The sequence below is a fragment of the Dromiciops gliroides genome, chromosome 1, assembly GCF_019393635.1.
Source record: "Dromiciops gliroides isolate mDroGli1 chromosome 1, mDroGli1.pri, whole genome shotgun sequence".
NCBI lineage: Eukaryota > Metazoa > Chordata > Mammalia > Microbiotheria > Microbiotheriidae > Dromiciops > Dromiciops gliroides.
The window spans coordinates 559127409-559144009 of NC_057861.1; the positions used below are offsets into that span (position 1 = coordinate 559127409).

The window sequence follows — 16601 nt, forward strand, 5'->3', positions numbered from 1 at the left end:
ATCAATCTCAGCCTACTCAGACTATTGTTAACCTCATTAAGGAATTTCTTTTCTTGTCTAGTCTAGTCTAGCTCTATTTTCCATTTTTTATTGCTCTAATTATTTGCTCATACCACTCTGATGATAAGGTTTAAATGTGGGAAATCACTATATTTGATGGAGTGAATAATTTTCTTTAATAATCTCTAAAAGTACTTCTAATTGTCATGTTTGGTCTTCTAGTCTCCATCCTTAAATTGTTTTTGAGATAATCTATTTTAACTGAGTTTCTTGGCAAGTTTTCCATACACTTTCTTTGACTTCCACTGCTTTTATATCATTTTATGATTACAGCATCATAGATTCAGGCCTGGAAGGACTTTGGAGGCCATGAAATCTGACATTCTTTTTACAGGTGAAAAAATAGGTCTAGAGAGGGAAAATTATTTGTATTAACTAGCACTAAACAGAGCTGGAGTGATATTGTCTTTAACATTTTATTATCCTCCTTTGTAATTTTTAAAAATGAATTTTAATTCTAAACTGTTCTTTCCCTTGCCTGCCATTTCTCTCTGGTTGACAAAGAAGACTAAGTGTTTGTTGACTGAGGTGGTCTCTATTCACATTTGGTCTCTTCATTTTGGTTGATTTTCATCGCTTAAATACCCCCATAGAAAATGGTGATTATCTGAACCAATGCCTGTACTTTTTTCCATTTACCATATTTAATGTCAAGAGTTTGCTTAAAGAGGTCATGCTGGAGTTGTTTAACTTGCTTGTCATATCTTATTTCCATTATAATTTGGATTGAATTTGATATTTGCTCTTGTGTGTCAGGGGTATTACATTATACAGATAGCAAATCCATAAGTGACTCACAATGATAAACTCTTGCTTCCTGTTTGTTAAGATATAATAATTTTCATTTTTTGTGAAGTTATTTGCTACTTGCTATGACCTGCACCTTCTGATTCTACTCGAGGACAATATATGATACATAAAGGTGAAATCTCAAAGACTTTTGTCTTTTTTGTTTCTCAAATATTTTTTGTTTTGTTTTGTTTTCTTTTTTTGTTTTGTGGGGCAATGGGGGTTAAGTGACTTGCCCAGGGTCACACAGCTAGTAAGTGTCAAGTGTCTGAGGCCAGATTTGAACTCATGTCCTTCTGAATCCAAGACTGGTGCTTTATCCACTGCGCCACCTAGCTGCCCCTCAAATATTTCTTATTTCTTTTATTTCTTGGGCCATATTTTTCATTGTCTTCTCTATTGCCTACCTTAACAATGATTTCACCTACCATTAAAATTAATATTAATTTAATTTGTAGAGTCTTAGGTTCTCAGTAGAATTTTTCAACTGCAATAGCCTTTGCAATAACTATTGGTGCTGATATGACAACTGTTATCATGTTGTTCTCTTTAATAATGTTCATTGCAAGTTTTGTGGAATGATGTTTCTTGTTGTCTCTAACCAAATGATAAAGCCAGTTTTTTTTAATTGATTGACCAAGGAGGATAAGGAAATCATCCTTCTATTTATTTACAACTTCCTTTTGTTTGGGTTCATTTATATTGAGAATATAAATATTGAGACAAGTTAGTTACTTTTTTAGTACATTCTGTCTTTAATCACCAGATACCTATCTTATAGTTGGAGTACAAGCAGTTGCTCATTTAAAAACAAAACAGTCTAAAAACTGGATGATTGAAAAAAAAATCACTACTTTTTTTCTTTCACCATTATTCTACTATTGATAATAAATCATAAGGTATCCAAACAGAGCTGAAGACCATTTTGTATTTTTCTTTGTTTCATGGGTTTCTGTGCTTCAAAATAATTTAAATATTAAATGCTACAAGTTAACTTTTTTTCCAAAAAAAAAAAAATCCATATGATGAATTAAAGCATGACTCTTAGGCATTTCTAGTCAAGGACTATGCTAGGTAGTTTAGCATTGTTTAAAATTGGTTGTAAACACAGATACCACTATTTACTCACTACCACTAATATTTTGTAATGTCTTAGCCAAATTATAAACCACATATGAACTAGCCACTATTCTCAGGATGCTGTTTATCAGCAGAGATGAATTTCACAAGGGTCTATACATTTGATGAAAACCTGTACCAAAGCTCACTTATCAGCAAATGAGAAAAGCTCTTAATATTTAAACCATTGTAGGGATTCTCAACCATTTATGAGTAAAGATAGTGCAAAATATTGTTGGAGCTACTTATTTCTTCCACGTCCTCTAATAGTATCCATAAGTTGAATTAAAAACACATTTTTCAATAATTTCCCTTAAAGAAAGTATTACAAGATATATGAAAAGCCCTGACATTGTGTTGTTATGGTTGTTATTGTCGCTCTTAAAAATAAATACTGTGATATGCATAAATTTTCTGACATCTCATTAAAGCTACTTGATGCTTTGAAAAAACAATGCTAAGTAGAATGTACTGAAGGGATTCAAAGAAGAATGGATTATTATTTATTATTTTGCTTTTTAGGAGAACATATTTCTAAAAGATGCTGTCATTTACCAGAGTGTTTATTCCCAGAGTTTTCTGGTTTACACAGTTAATAAATCATTCTTTTATACTGGTAGGTTATCCCATGGGTTTTTATGAAACACAGTACGGAGGAAGATATAGAAGGAAGACAGTGAAACTCTAAGTGAGGAAAGTGTCCATTGCTAGTTGTAAACCTAACCTCATGACTAAATTGAAAGCCCAATGACGGAATTATGGGAGCTTTTGTAAAAGGAAAATCATGGGTTTTTAATAATTGAGTAGAACAAAAGAAAATCCAACAATTTTAGTTTAGTAAAAAAAAATCAGTTTAATGTGGAAATTAACTATGCATTTTGAAAGTCTTTTAATATTGTTGTCATTATTCCAGTGACCTACTTTCTAGTGAAGGTAACTCATGTGCAACTCTTTTAAAAAAATATAATTAATTCATGTTGGACATTTCTCAACTCCAACCAAACTGATGAGAAAAAGTAGAAATTGGGTAACAAATAATCCATATCTTCATGTCTCACTACTGTAGGAGATAAGTAAAGTTAATATACAGCCCTTCTACTGGAAGCTTAAAAATTAGAACAGTATTAGAGGAAGAATGCCACCTAATCTCAGAAGCTGGGTGTTCAAATGACAGACTTATTCACAAATATAAGTAGCTCCTTTCTAGAACATGTAGTTAAATATTTACTAAATAATTAATAGTGGTCTGATTCTGTGAGTAATAACAATTGATCAAAGCAGCATCAGCTAAAAGAAGTTGGACAAGAAAATTCTGAGTCATGGGACCAACAAGCTGCCAGAATAGACATTTTATTTAGGTCTCATTTATTCTCAAAACCTAAAAGAAAAAGAATGCAATACATTCTAGGTATAGAACCATTATAGCTGAATCCATTGGATAAAGAAAATAAATCCCTAACAATGTAAAATTTTTTCAAATGCACAGTGAGAATACTAATCCTTAAAGTCTTCATTCAGTACCCCTCCCCCATCAGCCTCTTTCAAATAGAGAATAGACTGTAGTGAGTAAATATAATACACTATTACTATGATGTAAGAAGTGAGGAATATAAAGAATAAAGAGAATCATGGGGAGACTTACATGAAATTATGCAAAGAAAAGTAAACAGAACCAAGAGAACAATGTACTCAATGACTAAAACAATGTAAATGGAAAGAACAACAAAACAAATGAAACTGAATGCTTCAAAATGGTAGTACCAAGCTTGGATCTCAAAATGAGACACAAAAAGGCATCTCTCCCCATTTTATTTTTGCCTAACTGGGGGACTTTTTATTTGTAATACTGCAAAATAGTGTCAGACTTTACTATTTTTTGTTGTGTTAGGTTTTTCCCAACTCTCCCCCCCCACTTTTTTTCATTTCTGTATTATACAGCCTGAGAGAGAAATACATTGGGAAATTCAAATAAAATAAAACAAAATAAAGAAATAAAATATATATTAAAAACCAAGTGGGACAGAGATTCACAAAACATGGGAGCTAATAAGTTTGAGATAGCAAAAGTAGAGAAATCACTTCAGAATTGACAAGTATCAATGGAAGAAGATTGACATCAGTGGCAAAAGCTGCCTTCAGTGGTGTTTTGTTGGCAACATACAGCACTTTTCCCTTACATTAGAACATGAGTTTTTTTTTTTAAATTGGTGAATTTTTTTCTTGTCTGCTAGCACATGAAACTGTTCAAGATTATTCTCATTTGTTCATGGGGGATAATAATTATCCTTCTGCTTACCCATACGCATACTCCCATTATTCATTTTGCGAGTATGTTTCAATTAAATGCTTAGCTGTATGGTTTGTGGTTCTTAAATGATCTTTGAGTTTAATCTATCCTGGATCAGAACTCAAGCTATACACATTCCACATTGAAACTGAGTAACAGAGGGACTATGGAGTTTACTTGTTGACTCCTTACATAATAAACATACATGTATTTAAAATGTTCATGTTTGCATAGTGTTTATGTTTTAAATAGTCTCCTTTGAGCAAGTTTTCCATTAACTTCCAGCTTCAGGGAGAAGATGGAAGAAGCCAATCTCACTTCAGGTTGCTAAAAGAATATACTCTGGGCAGACATTGGAGCAAGTGGTCTCCATCATGTCCCTATTCCCAGCTTTCTCTAGAAACATCACTAAGTTCCTTGGCTCAGATCCAGGACCCTTCCTCTCAGTTGAACTGAATTATATTGCTCCCAATGGGAGAGCTCCTTCATTCTGTATTGTCTGGTATGAATTCTCCTATGTATACTTTCTCTGATTTCTGTTGTGCTATGACTTGAATAAATGAATTTATTTGGTTAAAAATGCTTTCTTTCAACAATGTTCAAATAATATGCAGCATAAATATCATTGTTACCATATTATAGATATAAAACTGCACCTCAAAGGACTTGTTATATAGCCACATATTTGAGCCAGAGTAATCCAAGCCTTCTGAATGATGCCTCTAGATGTGTATGTGTGTGAATGATAATCATTCAAATACATATATATACGTATATGCCCACATTTTAAAATATTGATGTAACATACCTTATTTTGGTCAGTGTCCCTTAATGTTTTCTGTAAATCACTAGCATTCAATTAATCTTGTAAAAGTTTACTATCCTTGGATAAGATGACATTTAAGATACCCTTTTTGATCCAAAATGTTATGATTCTACTACTTTAATCCAAGTAAGAATAAATATTGCTGAGACAAAAATGAAGATTGAGGTCAGAAAATGGAGTTTTTAAAGTGTGCATGTACTGCTATGTGTTTAGAGCAAAACTGAGTGATGAAAACTGGAAAATAAACTAGACAGTCTCCATTTATGGATATTTTAAATTTCCCACCAGAGTAGACAGAATATACATAATGGATTAAATGTAGACAGGAGAAAAAGAGACAAAGCAATCTTTGTGGGTACTCTTCTAAACCATGAAGAGATTCTTCTTTCCAACCTGCTGAATGTACTTAAGAAAAGTCATAACATTTCATCAATAGTGGCATTACTATTTTATCAATAGAACTGGCTTCAGATCCCAACTCTAACACTGACTCTGTGACATTGAACAAGTCTCCTAATCTTGATGTGCATTAGTTTCCTCATGTGTAAAATGAAGGGGATGGGCTAGATCATCTCTGCAATTTCTTCAAATTTTTATCACTACCACTACCACCACCACCATCATCACTAATTTTATCTATAATGATTAGCTATAACTCCTCTTGTATTATAATTGAATCTAATATGAAAACTTAATGTAATTAACATAATTGTAGTACGTTTCAGGAATGGTTCTGCTATGATACCCTACAAGTTAAAAATGTATAAGGAAGCTTATTTATTGATTGAAGTGGGTTTTAGAGTAATCTGGAAGGAACCTAACTAAATCACATTGAATGAACTATAGATCTAGCCATTGGAAAGGCAGGAAAGAGAGATTCTGTGAACTGGGCTAACCTTGGAAGATTCTAAAAAGGAAGAAATGAGGAATGTGTGGAGGGTGCATAAGAAGATGAAGGCATTTTGAAGTAAAAAAAAAGTTAGGAACAGGATGGGAATGGAATAAAGGCCTGGCAACCTAGGACCCCTCACAAAATGTGCCTCCAGGAGGAATCCACCATTGTAAGAAGGAAGGTGAGACTGGCTTTGGGATATACATGATGAGCAGGTGATAAGGAGAGTAGGATGATCCAAGGTGAGGAATTTGGGTATTCTAGGCATGGGAGACAGCTTGTGCTAAGGCATGGAGACAATAGAAAGACTTTTAAAAATCAGAAACATGTAGTGTAACAGCCCCTGTCCCACTAAAGAACCAAGTTGTAGATATCTGTATATTTGAGGTTGTATCAGTAAATTTTATTCCGAAAGAAATAGGGAGCTCCTGAAGGCATTTTGAGCATGGAAGTAACATGGTTAGACCTGTGCTTAGGTTATCTTGGCAACAGTTTGTGGATGGCTTGAAAAGGGAACAGACTAGACACATGCAGAAAATTTGAACACTATCACTATATTTTAGCTGCTGAAGGACTGAAATGTGGCAATGACTATATGAATGGAGGGAAACAGATAGTAGTAGAACTGATGATATGTAGGAACTGATTGGGAGAGGTAAGAGGGGCATGAATCATGGGATGACTGAATTATACTCCTGTGTAACTAGTAGAATGGAGTAAGTACCTTAGATAATGTAGGAACGTTTTGTGGGAGAATAGGTTTAGGGTACAAAATGATTAGTTGCATTTTGGATATGGTAAGTTTGAGATGCCAGTGGGACAGCAGATGGAAATGTCCAGCTAGTAAGTAACAATGTGAGATGAGTACATGGTTATAATCAGGGATAGAAAAAGAGATTTCATATTCATAAATCTATATCTAGCTATCCATCTGTCTGTATAAACCCATGTGAAATTATGAAATGATCATCATGGGGAAAATTTAGAATAAAAAGAAGAAAGGGTCCATGTTTAGGGGACATCTGATTAGGAAATGGGAATTTAATTACTAACTAGCAAAGAAGACTGAAAAGAAATGGTTACAAAGTCAGGAGAAGAACCATGAATGGGCAATGTTCCACAAATTAAGGTAAGAGAATATTTAGATGATGGACTGAATCACTTGTTTAAAAGCTGCAGAGAGGTAGGTTGGCGAAGGAAAGAAAGAAGGAAGGAAGGAAAAAAGGAAGGAAGGAAGGAAAAAAGGAAGGAAGGAAGGAAGGAAGGAAGGAAGGAAGGAAAGAGGAAGAAAAAAAAGAGTACTTACTCTGTGTCAGGCATTGTGCTAAGTGCTGGAAATACAATACATGCAAAATCTAGTCCTTGTCCTCAAGGAGCTTACATTCTGATAGGAGAAAAAAGGTAGCTGAAATTGGGGAAGGTAGGGATGAAAGTGTTCTGAAGTTTAAAAAATTAGAAACAGGCTGGGAGTGGGATGAGGCAGGCCAACCTGAGGCCATTCACAAAAAAAAAAAAAATAGAAGATATAGGAAGAATTCACCAGTGGGAGAAGTAGGGTAGGTCTTGTGAAGGGATATTCCATGGTGAGCAAGTTACAAAGGTGGTTCAATGATCCATGGTTAGTAGGCCTTGGACCATGAAAGAATTCCAGGATGGGAAGCATTAGAGGTATGATTTTGAAGTCTATAAATTGAAAAGTTTAGATCTTAAGATGTATATAGATGTATAGAATATGAGAAATAATAGGCTATTAAATTTGGCACCCAAGAGATTTTTACTAACCTTTGAAGAAGAAGTAGATAGATAAGATAGTCGCTTAGGGTAGGACAGGATCAAGAGAATGATTTCTCTTATTGTTACAGATTTCCAGAGATTAGTTACAAGTAGAGGCATTAGTCTGGACAAGAAAGCAGTCTTTCTCTTCCATCCTATAGCAGAGGATAACAGATAAATATGTGTAGGAATATAGTGGAGAAAATGAGGAAGCTCATGATAGATGGTTTCAATTCTTTTTGAAGTATAAGGCAACACTATCTACTGAGAGAGGTGGGTAGAGGAAGCTTAGGGATTTTTAAGAGAGAAGAGACAAACAAACAAACAAACAAACAAAAACCCCACTTGTCCAGTTATCGGCCAAATAAATTCTGTAGAAGGAAAAAGAAAAGAAAGAGAGAAGAGACAACATAGAAAGTTTTTTGAAGGAAGTATCATATTGAACCAAGAGAAGAATAACAGAATTGCCTTACAATAGGGCAGACAAGTTGAGATAAGCTAACAAAGAATTTATAGAGGTTCTAATTGCATTCAGCTGTATGTGACTAAATTTTTGTTTTTTGTTTTGGGGTTTTTTTTCACAGGGCAATTGGGGTTAAGTGACTTGCCCAGGGTCACACAGCTAGCAAGTGTTAAATGTCTGAGGCTGGATTTGAACTCAGTTCCTCCTGAATCCAGGGCTGGTGCTCTATTCACTGCACCACCTGGCTATCCTGTATGTGACTAAATGTAATGGCAGATGGTTGTTATGGTCCATAGTTGAGGACTTGTAGGTGATGGGAGGTAAGAGAAAAAACAACAAGCTATAAAAGGATAGAGTACAAGATATAGTTGAATTGGTTCACTACGTAGCATCAAGACTATGGAGGAGAAAAGGAAAATGAGGACAGAGAGAGAAAGTAGTCTTACCACTTCTTTCTAAGCCATAATCAGGTCTTCTTTCCAGCCTACTGAATACACTAGAGAAAAGCCAAAGCATTTTTAATAGTAAAAAGCATTTGATATTCGGGTTGATATTTTGAGAGGGGAATGGAGGAATGGGAGGTCCCAATGGGAATTTAAAAATGCGTTTATAAAAATGAAGGAAGGATATAGGATGTATATATGTATCTATATAGAGAAACATAAATATATATGTTGGGCATATATGAGTTATTTAGGTCTTATTTATATAGTAATTATACTTAAACTAATTTGTCATATATATTATCTATATAAATTGGTATGTATATGTTATTTATAAAACAGGTATTTACCTTTGTATTAAAAAAAGCCAACAACTGACTGTTTATAAAAAAAGAAGGAAGAGGAAGGATTTAAAATAATAAGTTATATGTACCAGAATATATCTAGGTATATCGAAATATAATAATGTAGAAAATATACATTATATATGTCATATATGTGTATGTATATATTGTATCTATGTTATATGTATAAAATTTAATTATGTATCACATTAAAAATTTATAAAATATTAAGAAATAAAAAAATAAAAAATGAAGGTAGAGAGAAAGATGAAAGGTTTTGTAGGACTTTATAAACTAAACACCAGAGTTCATATTTGAGTCTACGAGCAATAGGGAATCATCAGATTTTACTGAATGGGTGAATGACATAATTTCTGTGCTTAAGAAAAATCACTTGTGGCTGGTCAGTCAATATATATGTATTGTTGTTGTTCCATCACTTCCATTGTGTCAAATTCTTAGTGACCCCATTTGTGGTTTTCTTGGCAAAAATACCAGAGTCTTTTGCCATTTCCTTTTCCAGTTCATTTTACAGATAAGGAAACTGAAGCAAAAATGTTTAAGTGACTTGCCCATTATTACACAGCTAGTAAGTGTCTCAAGCCAGATTTGAACCCAAGAAAATGAGTCTTTCTGCCTCCAGACCCAGCATTCTTATCTACTGTAGCACCTAGCTGCCTACAATATGCCAGGCTCTGTGCTAAGCACTGCACTGAGGATACAAAGAAAGGCAAAAGACAATCTCTGCTGTCATAATCTAAGAGAGGAAAACAACCCATAAGAAGAAAGCTGAAAGGTCTGGGGCAAGGGGTGAGGCTGGGCGGGGGGTGTGTGGGGGTGTGTGGGGGTGGTGGTGAAGGTGATGAAATACAAAGGAATGCAGCTAAGTGGGAGATGAAGAAAAGCCTCATTTCCCTGGGCATTCACCTTAAATGGAAGCTCTAGGAGGAACTCTCGAATATGTATCTTTCACCCTCTCTATTCAAACACACAGAGAGGTATGCTTCAGAGTTAATGTGATCTTGGAGGATGAATAGGTTTTAGGAAGCAAGATGAAGTCAAGAGGGGTGGAGCTAGGAGGAAAATAAAGAAAAAAAAATCAGCAGTGTGGAAGATGGACTGAAGTGGGAGAAACCTGAGGTGGGGAGACCTATTAGGATGCCATCATAATAATCTAAATGAGAAGTGATGAAAACCTGAACTAAAAAGTTAGCAGAGAGAGTTGATATAAGAAAAGTTATGGAGGTAGAAACAGCAACATTTTGTGACTCATTGGATATTTGGAGTGAAGGAGGGTGAGGTGTCAAAGATAACATCAACTTCATATGGGATGTTTCAATAAACAGTGCTACAAGTGATATAGCAAGATTGATGCATTATTGTAAAGGTAAGGAACTAGTCAGAAAACCTGTGGAGAAATCAATCAATAAACAAACAAACAAGCAACTTGTGTTAATGATGTGGGTGTTTGGAGTGGAGAACCCCTGGTGGGGAAACTCCAACCACAATGCATATTGACAATTTGTCTGTAACTGAAAGTTTGAGAGAGTTTCCTGTGTCACTGAGAAATCAAATGAGTTGCCAATGGTTGTACAGCTAGTACTTATCAGAAAACAGGCTTAAATTTAGGCCTTTCCAATGTCAAGGCTTACTTTGTAGCTACTAAACTATGCTGCCTTTACACATATGAAAGGAGGACTTAATTCAGTTCAGTTGACAAGTCCTCTATACCAGAACTCTTTTAATGAATGAACTTGACAATTCAGATAGAAGCAATGTCAATGTTCTTTGGAATATTGAATTTATCATTGGATTTGGAAGAGGAGAAGCAAAGGAGTGTAATGGTTATCACTAACAGGTTATTGGATCACAAATTGTAGTTGACTAAGAAAAGACTTCAAATTAATAAGCTTGGTAATGTTGTGAGGCAGAGATGAAGCTTACAATAAAAAATTAGGGGGAAAATGTGTGCAGAGAAAATAATGGTAATAACAATAAAAATGTTCATATGATACTCTTGTTAAGCAACTTAACATCTCTTACAGCAGTTTTTTGATATTGTCCATCTGGAAGGCATATATACAAATATGTGTATATATACACATACATACATATACATACACATATATATACACATGTATATACATACATACATGTATATACACATATACATATATTTTATATATGTATTATATATATATATATACATATATATATATATATAGCAAATTTGGCTCACTGAAGGAGAAATTGAAGAAAGCAAAGTGTTTCCCTCAATTTTATTGATAGAATAGGAATCAAACCAGGTTGCTTGACAGATTCTAGTATTTCACTCATCTGGCTATGCTAATGTGTTTATAAAGGACTTGTTGAACCAATTTCATCAAATATTGAGTATTATATTTAGGAATCAAAGTAATGCAATGTCAGCTTTGCTACTTACCTATATGATCTCGGCTATATTACTTAACTTATTTAGGTCTTAGTTTACTTATGCGTAAAATCAAGATATTGGCCTAGATGGCTTTTGCAGTCCCCTTGTAGCTAAAGATCATGGAATAATGTGTTATTTCTATTTCTAATGTATAGCACAGAGTTTTGCCACATAGTGATTAAATGTTGTTGAGTTTAATTTGATTTTGTCAATTGTCTTTGAAAGCTCCTTTCAGAGTCATTAATTTTACTTACAGATAGAAAATGTAATATGAATGCAATATATGTTTCATAAATATTTTGGAGTAAAAGGAAGTTAGGGCTGCAGTGATTGTTCAAAAACTCTGTGAATGGGTATGAAGATCATAGTTACTAGAAAGGAATACTCATTCTGGAAACGTGAGGCAATATTCAGACCCACACATGTACAGGGAATTCATGCCTATCCAGTAGCCATTCATCCATAAGGCTGTACTACAGAAGAGAAATGCCCATATGTTCTTTCCAGTTGCTTCAAAATTTAACACTGCTGTTGGTCTATTTAGGGGATAGCTAGGTGGTTCAGGGGATAGAATGCCAGGTCTTGAGTCAAGAAGTCTCATCTTCTTGAGTACAAATCTGGTTTCAGATGTGTGACCCTGGGCAAGTCACTTAACTCTGTTTTCTTCAGTTTTCTAATCTGTAAAATGAGCTTGAGAAGAAAATGGCAAATTACTCTAGTATCTTTGACAAAAAACAAAACAAAAACAATCGGAAATGAGGTCACAAAGAGTTGGACATAACTGCAAAATGACTAAATAACAAAAAATGGTCTATTCAAGTTTTTATGCTAGATCTGACACTTACTCTCCATATAACCTTAGAGAACATCCTTGACCCTGAGTATCATGATCATCACTATAATCCTCATCACTTGTACCTAAGTAGTTTTTAAAGATCTTCAAAGTACTAACAGATATTAGTTAATTCTATACTCAATTTAACCCTCGGAGGTAAGTGCTAGTGTTATCTCCATTATACATATGAGGGAAGTGAGGCAGTTTAAGTAACTTGCCTAAGGTCACAAAAGCTGATATATGTCTGGGATCAGATGTGAACTCATATCTTCCTGAATCCAAGTCTAGTACTCTACTACACCACCCAGCATTCCTGGTTTTCTCATCTACTAGAGATTCCATATCTGGAAAATGGGCATAAGGAAATGTTTACCTTTTAACTTTTAGGACTGTGTAAGGAAATCTTTCACAACTTATATCACAAAAAGAGCTGGGTAATCAAGATCACTAGGTGCTTCTATAATTGAAGAATTTTGGAAAACACATGGTCCATTAATCATATTTATCTAGGTTTTCTACTACAGAAGTCAAATGGTCTTTCAGTGTAAAAGGGTCTGCATTGACATATTCCATTATGGGAATCTTCATCAAAAAGTGTTTCATGTTTTTGACTTTTGGTTATTTTGCCTTTTCTAACAGTTTTAATGTTTATTATCTGCTCATAGGCACTTCCTATAGTTCACATTTGAAATAAGGTTGGTATGTTTATAGTAAAACTAAGCATGTTTGAATGAAGAGCAAAAAAGACATCATTTTGATTTGTATTTTTATTACATAAATTTAAAAAGTATCATTTTTTTATGAGTTCGATTTTCAAAGTAATGAGATTTTTTTTTGGTAACTGAACAAAAAGTAATTTCTACCATGAAATATTAAAATATTCTTTGCTATTTGCCTTCCACCAATTTTAGTAGTGTGAGGGTCTAAAATTCTAGCTATGATGTCTAAAATCTAATGAGTGGTCTCCTTAAATTAGAAAACATAGCACCAATCTTTGGGCATTAAGTATTTATTAAAGTTTATTAGGGATTAGTAAAGAGAAACACATGGATAAAGTATGAGATTTGCCTGCTCTCCCTATCCTGCCTGTCTCTGCCGCCAAGCCCATGTCTGAACATGAAAAGGCCTTGCTCCTCAGCAGCTTCTAGAAGCCTCCTGTGAAACCGTAAACAGGGCAGTCCACACACATAGCTCCAAGCTAATTGGCTGGTAACACTGATTGACAGGACCCACGGGCGGCAGACATAACTTCCGGACACCAAAGTCACATGGTTTCTTTCCAGGTCAGAGCTTACAATGTCCCTCCCACCAGGGGGTGTCATTCCAATTCTCACAGTGGCATTTTTGAACTTGTGTAAATAGGATATAAATGGCTTATTTTGTGGCTTATAATAACATGAATTATTATATCAGTACTTTTTTTTAGTTCAAAATAAGTTAGCAAGAGCTACCATCTTATAAGAAGAAGGAAATCAGCAACAAAAATTTGAAGACAATCTGTTTTACTTTCTTTTTTTTTTCTTTTTTTTTTTTTTTTTTAGGCAATGGGGGTTAAGTGATTTGCCCACAGTCACACAGCTAGTAAGTGTCAAGTGTCTGAGGCCGGATTTGAACTCAGGTACTCCTAAATCCAGGGCCGGTGCTTTAACCACTGCGCCATCTAGCTGCCCCCCTTTACTTACTTTCAAAAGAATATTACCTCCTTGAAGTCAAGGATTATTTTCATTGCAGCCTTTGTATCTCCATACATCTAGTACAGTAGCGTACCCATAGTGGGTACTTGGTAAATGCTTGATTGATTGAATTGAACCAAAATTTAGGAAACATTTATATTGGATATGGCAGACATTGATAGACATTGCAATCCATAGACTTGCCAGGAGTGAAAGTCAACATGATACCTCTTACTCCCAATGCTGCTCTCCCTCCTAAACACCTCCCCTTTGTGCCCCTCCTCCTTTCCCCCCTTCCCTTGGTTCCCTCTGCTTCCTCCCTTCTCTCCCTGAGCCCTCCCAATGCTTCTTTCCCCAGGTAACTATGGGATTCCCACCCTGGTGCCCTGTGTGCTGTCACACCTCAAGCTTCATAAATATCCCTCCATTCTTTCCCTGCCTGCTGTGCCCCGGAGGAATTGGCTTGACTTTGGAGCTTTTGCTATTTCAGCAATCTTTCTCTGGAGCAGAGGAGTTTCCTGGCCAGTGCCTCTGGAGCATCTAGACTCTCCTTCTGTGATGTGCTGAGCTGAGCTGAGCTGAGCCTGCCTAGTCCCCACTACTTTGCTTCCTTTTTTTTTCTTCTTCCATTGGAGTAGATGGTTTCCTCTCCTTCTCCTCCACCCCATTCCCAGCCAGGGTGATGGAGCAGCAGCCATCTCTCAGGGATGCCCACTCAGAATCATATAGTGACCCCAGACACCAGGAGAGGCTTGTTGCCTGGTAGCCAACTCATCTAGTCTTGGGACTGCCCCATCCCACAGGCCTGACACTCTTTACCTCCCCAGAACCAATGACCTCTTCCTTCCATATCACCACATTCATGTCATGAGTGATTTCACAGGACTAGGGAATGAGGCACCAAAGAGAAAACACAAAACCAGACCCTCCAGAGCACTGTTATTTCATGGTCCCAGGAATCCTTGTCTTTCGATGTCTCAGATGCACTAGAATCTTCAGATGCAGGTATCTTGATGGATTCCCCAATTACCATGGACCTTCCAGCAATGGACCATGTATTTCAGGCGGCAATTTGAGAGTCTGGCCAAGTTCAAGAAGAGAGATTTCCCAACAGATGCTTCCAGTCTTTGCCTATGGGCTCCAGCCAAGTCTTAAGTAATGTCACCAACTCCATGGACCTAGATATGGGGCAGAAGGGCAAGGATGACATCAAATTGAATATCTGGAGCAGAGAAGATGAGGAGAAGGTGAGATTTGTCTTCAAAATGTGCTCCAGACCTGTGGGATACAACTATTCAACTGCCAGACATAGGGAGGCTTTTGCACAGAGGTCACATTTGGCACCTGATCTGCTGCGTTTTGCTCCAGTAGAGAAGGAAGAAGAGCTGAGTCCCCTGCCTCTACATCATTCCTCCAGAATTCCGGCCTCTAGCAGTGGAGGGAACATAGGGTCAAACCTCCTAGCTCCTCCTGCTAGGAAATCCCAGGGAGAGGCTAGTTGGGGCAAAAGAGATGAAAACTCACATCAAGGTAGAATCCTGCTTCCATAAAGTTCAGGAAGAGCAGAATGAGGACAGTTTCCCCAGGGATAGAGAACCTCCTAAGTGTTCCCATGATCATGAACAAAAGAGGAGTAAAGCAGAATCTTTGATCAAGCAAAGCAAATGCCATCAACTCTTATGCTCTCTTTCCCTGCCCAAGCACCTCTATAGGGTTACTCTTAAAGAGGTTAGAGTGGTCCAGGGTCACGGACACATCAGTCAAGAAGAAGCCCAGAAAGAGCATGGCCATCTCAACTACTACTCTGGAGAGGGAAAAGGAGCCAAAAGTTGGACTCTTTTGTTCCTTGTCTTCATGTATTGACAACATTAAAACCATCTTAAACAATGACCCTAGAGAGCTGATTGGGGATTACTCTAAGGCATTTCTCCTACAGATGATCACTGGGTACCATCAGGTCCTTAAGTACATATCACCAGAGGCGATGGTGGTTGTATTAACAGGGAAGTTAAGCAATATCATTGAGAAATATGTTATTCTGGACTACAGATATCCTTATGACTTTGAGGGTGGGCACATCAAGGGTGCAGTAAACCTTCCCTTGAAAAAAGATGCAGAGAATTTCCTGCTGGTGAATCCCATTCTCTCCAACAGTGTAGAGAAGAGGATCATCCTTATTTTCTATTGTGAATTCTCCTCTGAGAGAGGGCCTCAAACATGCCATTTCTTCAGAGAGAGAGAGAGAGAGAGAGAGAGAGAGAGAGAGAGAGAGAGAGAGAGAGAGAACACCACCAATAACTAGCCAAGTCTGTACTACTATGCAATGTATATTCTCAAAGGAGGCTACAGGGACTTCTTCCCATAGTACCCAAAAGCCTTTGAGCCCCAGGATTACCAGCCCATGAATCATGAAGACTAAAGAAGAATGCAAGAGGTTTTTTCTGAAGTTACATTGAAGAAGGAAGCAAGCAAGATGTTTACAACCTCCTGAAAGATTTCTGAGGGGCAAAGTGACCCAGACTCGACTACTTTACTTGCATATTCCCCTCTTTTCTTCTTACCACCTCCTTCTTCCCAGTCCCATCTCTCCCTAGATCTTTCTCCTTGCCCTTGCCACTCCCCTCCCAAAAGATTCGTTTCCTTGGATCTGGAGAAATCCAAAC

At 36.4% G+C, this 16601-nt stretch overlaps 1 protein-coding gene and 1 pseudogene across 6 annotated transcripts in view; both read left to right on the forward strand.

Moving 5' to 3' along the window:
* The window catches only part of LOC122751710, a 32478-nt pseudogene extending 16038 nt beyond the window's left edge, over window positions 1-16440 (forward strand).
* Window positions 1-16601, forward strand: part of LINGO2 (leucine rich repeat and Ig domain containing 2) — a 1558843-nt gene that overhangs the window by 17487 nt on the left and 1524755 nt on the right. The window lies entirely within an intron of this gene.